At 46.8% G+C, this 6,000-nt stretch overlaps 1 long non-coding RNA gene across 1 annotated transcript in view; it reads left to right on the forward strand.

Moving 5' to 3' along the window:
- The window catches only part of LOC104998540, a 33,207-nt gene that overhangs the window by 21,373 nt on the left and 5,834 nt on the right, over window positions 1-6,000 (forward strand). The window contains exons 2-3 of the long non-coding RNA XR_826479.1: window positions 4,695-4,800; window positions 4,952-5,179. This is a non-coding gene — a long non-coding RNA (uncharacterized LOC104998540). The remainder of the gene's footprint in view (window positions 1-4,694; window positions 4,801-4,951; window positions 5,180-6,000) is intronic.

The following is a 6,000-nucleotide window of genomic DNA, read 5'->3' on the forward strand; positions in this document are numbered from 1 at the left end:
CTCTGTACAAATGACAGCACAGAGCTACTCCTGGAAACCTGCCATTCAATCTCCAGATGGCATTTCTGCCTGCCCCCCAAGGCTTCCATCTCCACTATTACTACTCTGCCCAATGGACTGTGCACTTGGGCTGGTGAGCCTGTTAATACTGGTGCCAGAACACTTACAGTCAAACTAGGGGCCACTTTACAAAAAAATGCTTACCTTAGCTCTAAGATTTCAAGGCACCTCTTGAGTGGCATGGCCCTTGGTGTCTCCTCTCAGTTCAGTTCAGTTCAGTCGCTCAGTCTTGTCTGACTTTTTGTGACCCTGTGGACTGCAGCACACCAGGCTTCCCCATCTGTTCATCACCAACTCCCGAGCTTGCTCCAACTCATGTCCATCAAGTCGGTGATGCCATCCAACCATCTTATTGTCTGTCGTCCCCTTCTCCTTCTGCCTTCAGTCTTCCCCAGCATCAGGGTCTTTTCCGATGAGTCAGTTCTTTGCATCAGGGGGCCGAAGTATTGGAGTCTCAGGTGGCCAATGTATTTGTGTCTCCTCTAAAAGGAGTATTAAAAGGCCTTGACTTTGTAAAACTCCCACCCCTGACTCACTTTCTGTCCTTGTTCTTGGTTCTGTCTCTGACCCATTTCTAAGTGATGCACTCTTGCTGGAAGCACAGCTCTGGAGAAGCTTGCTGTGCATCTCTGGACCAAAAGTGAAAATGAAAGTTGCTCAGTCATGTCCAGCTCTTTGCAACCCCATTGAGTGTAGCCTGCCAGGCTCCTCTGTCCATGGAATTCTCCAGACAAGAATACTAAAGTGGGTAGCCATTCCCTTCTCCAGGGGATCTTCCCAACACAGGGATAAAGCCCAGGTTTACCACATTTCAGGCAGATTCTTCACCATCTGAGCCACCAGGGAAGCCCAGGAATAGTGGGGTGGGTAGCCTATCCCTTCTCCAGGAAATCTGCCCCACCCAGGAATAGAACCAGGGTCTCCTGCATTGCAGGCATATTCTTTACCAGCTGAGCTACCAGGGAAGCCCCTTCTTGGCCAAGAAGGTCTAGGTGAAGCTGAGGACCCAGAAAGTGGCACGAAAGGGCATACCCGTTCCTTATCTGGGAAATCCAGATGCCACTCTGTCGGATGAGGATGGTCATCACTGTCTCAAAGTGAGTAATGAGCGCAAATTCTCTCATGTTTTAACCAACAGGTTAAACAGGTTTGGAGGGTCCATGGGGTCACAAGAGTTGGACACGACTTAGTGACTAAACAGAAAATTGAGGGGCCATTATGAACCAGGCATTGTGTTAGGTGCAAATGCCTGCCATTGAGGCAGTGAATTAGTACAATAAAGTGGAAACGATGCTGCAATAGGAGTAAACTACTGTTCTTCCCTAGGGAAGCATGGAGAAGGGGCAAGCAGCCCAGAGTTGAGGGAGTTAGAGTTGCTGTCAGTCCTTTGTCCTTGTTGGAGGAGCTGCAGTTGGCCATTGAGAGATGCTGGGGGAAGGAGAGGAAGGGACCTGGGAGCGGTGAGCAGCAGAGGAGTGATTCACTGTGGTTGAGACCAAGAGTGCTGGGTTTCGGTGCAGTGGGGCCAGGTGGAAAGCGTGCCTTCCAGCACAAGGCTCTTTATTTTATCTCTAAAGCAAAAAGAAACCAATCTTCAGTCCCGAAGCCACTGCCACCTATTCAGTTCTTAGTAAGATCCCACCACGTGATTCCTGGATGTAGCTGGAGAAAGCATTTCAGTCTTGATTCTAATGTAGACCAATGGCTCTCTGTCTCTCAAACTTTGTTTCATTATCATCTCCCTAAGGAGCCTTTTGAGACATTTTTTTTCCCCTAATCACTCTGCTGCCTCCTATGAAATTTTAATATCACAGAAAATATTCATGTGTTTAAGTGCCATGGACACATCTGTGCTTTATACATAAATGATTCTGTGTTTCGAACCAGTTTCCACCTGGGGAGTGATGACCTCAAGTTTCAGGTTTAATAAATGCTTGCCTACTCTTCCCACCCCCTCCTCCCTCCTGCCACCTCTCACCTCTTCTCACTTCTCATGTTCAGTATCCAGCTTGTCATTTATCAAAATCCTATCTGGAGTCCCTCATAACCACCCCAGCACAGGTGTTTTCAAGCATTTTCATGCATGCATGTGTGCTCAGTTGCTCAGTTGTGTCTGACTCTTTGCCACCCCATGGATGTAGCCCCTCAGGCTCCTCTGCCCATGGAAAAGAATACTGGAGTGGGTTGCCATGTCCTCCTCCAGGGGATTTTCCTGACTCAGGGATCGAACCGGCATCTCTTGCAGGTTCTTTACCAGGTGGCTTCTTTATCACTGAGCCATCGGGAAAGCCCTCTCAAGCATTTGGAGCTGGGTAATTCTTTGTTGGAAGTGGGAGTCTGTCCTGTGCTTTGTATGATGCTGAGCATCTTCCCTGGCCTCTGCCTTTAGATGCTAATAGCACCCTGCCCCCACCAGTTGTGACAACCAAAAACGTCTCCAGATACTGCTAATGCCCCCTGATTAAGAACCACTTCTTTAAGGCTTTAGCTCCTGGTTCATCTGCTCCTTCGAAACAGTGTTTGCAATCACACTACTTTTTCAGCCCAGGAGAGCAGGCATCCCTGGTCCAGCGGGTTCCAGGAAGGAAAAGACCCTGCCCCTTGCTTTGTCAGCCTCTCACCCTACAAGCTACTTCTGTGTCTTTCCTATGTGCAACACTGAACTCTCCAACTCAGACCTCCAGGTCCTGAGTTGATAATCTCATTACGACTAATCCTGTTTACGGCCACTCTCTTGGCAGAACAATCTTGCCAGGACCGAGGCTCTTTTCCTTGCCACCTACTGTTGTTGCTGTTCCATTGTTTCTGGGGACGGTGGCCTGGCCGCGTATATGCTTTCATTGATAGAGCCTATCCTGTTTACGAGGAGTCTGCCGAAGGGCCCCATCAAATACTTCCATCCCTTCCTTCAGTAAATGGCTCTCTTTGATCTGTGAGAGGCCAAATAGTGCTTATCAGAAGCGGAGCTTCCTCTCGCTAATGATGGGGACATCCTGTCCCAGAAGACTCCCCAAAATAACACTTTATGAATTTCAGAATATTTTCAGGTTTCTCTTTTTTGTTTTTTCATAAGCGTTTTTTTTTTGTTTTGTTTTGTTTTGTTTCTCAGCTTATCTCTTTATGACAAGTAAAGAAAAGGGTTGATTTGAGTTGCTGAAGTCCAGGATATAATACAAAGCTAAGTGATTTTCTGCAGGTTACCACCAAACAGGAGGAAAGGATGGGGCTGGTGATAATATAAATATTTGGAAGCAGGACAAGAGACAAGATTAGGGCTGGCCAGGTGAGATCCCTTTTCACATTGTCAGTTTACAGCTTCAAGTTATCTAACAAGGTGAGAAAGAGGTCATGGGTATTAGTCATCTGAATACCGAAGTGGTAGGAACTAGCTCAACTATGCAGATGAATGATTAGTGGAGTTTTATACTTGTCATAACTTTTAAGAAATTTCCAGAGAAGGCAATGGCACCCCACTCCAGTACTCTTGCCTGGAAAATCCCATGGACGGAGAAGCCTAGTGGGCCACAGTCCATGGGGTTGCTAAGAGTCGGACACGACTGAGCGACTTCACTTTCACTTCTCACTTTCATGCATTGGAGAAGGAAATGGCAACCCACTCCAGTGTTCTTGCCTGGAGAATCCCAGGGACAGGGAAGCCTGGTGGGCTACCGTCTATGGGGTCGCACAGAGTCGGACACGACTGATGCGACTTAGCAGCAGCAGCAAGAAATTTCTGGGTGAAGAGATTCTCTCTGTGTTGCAGTGGTTCTCAAAGTGCAGGACCAAAAGCCGGTGTGGGAACTTGTTAGAAATGTTGATTCTCTGGCTCCATCCCAGACAGTGAATTTGGCACCTCTGGAGATGGAGCCAGCATCTGCACTACCCAGCCCTCCCCTGATTTTAATGAAGCTGAGAAACATGTCTCTATCCATAACCCTCAAAATGCCCAGTACCTATGAAACACATAGGGACCTGATGAAAATGCAGGTGTCCAGAGCCCCATCCTTAAAGACACAGCTTCACTTGGTCCAGATTGGGCCCTGGGAAGCCTGCTTTGTTAATAAGTATCCCAGGGTGATTTGAATGCAGAGTCCAAGGCCCAAGCTTAGGGAAGCCCTGATTTCTCTTCCCAGGGGCACTAGAAATTTTCTACAGTGCTCCAGTTCTGTTCCGGAGAGACTCCCCTGGGTCCTGAGAATGAAGTGGGTATCACAATTCAGCTTCCCTTCCCAGTCATTCCATGAAGCTGGCTGCTAGGGTTACCTATTGTGGCAGGTGGTTCTTTTCAGGATTACTCAAAATACTGGAAGGTCAGGCTGGCCCCATCATTTCCTTTTACTCTGCCGTCTAAAGCACTTTGCTAACTCCTATCCTGCCCTGGGCTCACGCCGCTAGCCTGGAAGGAAAAGCTTTGTATCCCATTACTAGTTCCTTGAACCACAATCCAAGACACAGCTTGGTTTTCCCAGGAGTTTTGGTTTGCACAACTGATGCATTCCAGGCATTGTTGGGACGCATTGTTTTCTCCTCTTTTCCTCCACCCCTCAGCCTATGCCATATGAGTAGCATATATAGCCTCCTGGAGTGACCATCCTCAAATCCTAACCCTTTCTCAAAGTTGTCTCTCCCGCCAGATACCCTGCCTTTCACCGTGCAGAACTGCACTCGCCAAGACCACTATCGGCTCCGAATTCCAGCTCCGAGAGGGAGCTGTGGCTGCTGCTATATCTAGGCTTCCAGGTACAGTATTGCTGTGGTTGTGCTCCTGTCTTCCTGGTTTTGTTTCTCTCATTCTTTTTGACGTTTTACCACTTAACTTTTCTGCTGCTTCTGAATGTCAGGTTCTTTTTTTTTTTTTCTTATGTGGTTTACTATGATCTCTTCTTGACAGATTCTTCCTTCAGTTTGGCACCCTAGACATAGGGTCCTCCTTTGTCCCCAGTCACTGTTTGGAACCCCATAATAGCGATGGCTGGGGTCCCCTAGAGCCGCTTCATACAGCTGTGCAGTCCGTGCACTGCACAAAGACACCCGAAGAAGGCAGCAGGTACGGACTGAAATCCAGCTCGTGCTCACCAAGATGAGTGCCTGACACTGTGCTGTGGACAGCCGCAAGAAGGTACCCTCTTTTGTTTTCTCTACGTGACAAATATGTATATACATCTCTCTCTCTATGAACATATAATTACATGAGATTATCAGCTGAGACTAGGTTGATGTGTTTTATTGTCATCTCAGTGTTTACATGAAAATAAAGACTTTGAGAGGGCTTGAAAACATTTTATGAGAAATAGTTAACTCATAAGTTTTATTTCTTAGGACAGTTTTAGGTTTACAGAAAAACTGAACAGAAAGTACAGAGCGTTCCTGCACGGTCCCACCCACCGCCTCCCACCCCACCTCCCATTTCCTCTATTATTAACATCTTGCACTAGTTGAGGTACATTTGTTATGATGAATAACCTAATATTAATCCATTATTATGAACTGAAGTCCATAGTTTACATTAGGTTTCCCTCTTTGTAGTTGTACAGGTTTTGGCAAGTATACAATGTCTTGTAGTCACCACGTTTGTATCACACAGAAGAGTTTCACTCTCTAAAAACCCCCTGTGTTTCACTTCCCATAACTCCCTCCCTTGCTTCCCTTCCCCAGGCCCTAGAAACCATTGATCTTTTCACTGTTCCATAGTTTGGTTGAAGGTATACTTTTCTTTGTACAGAGGAATATCTACCAGCTAAAACCACAAGGTTGCTTCTGCCCAGAGACATACCATTTAAAAAAAAAAAAAATTAGTCAATGCCTAGTTTAAGTTCTTTCTCTGGATCCCTTCAGTGTATACCATTTCCCTCATTTCTTCTTATCCAGTACCACTCTTTTGAATTACTTTATGGTCCCCTTGCTCCATTTAGCCACCCCCCCCCCCCCCTCCGATCGGAA

The sequence above is a fragment of the Bison bison genome, unplaced genomic scaffold, assembly GCF_000754665.1.
Source record: "Bison bison bison isolate TAMUID 2011002044 unplaced genomic scaffold, Bison_UMD1.0 scf7180017864331, whole genome shotgun sequence".
NCBI lineage: Eukaryota > Metazoa > Chordata > Mammalia > Artiodactyla > Bovidae > Bison > Bison bison.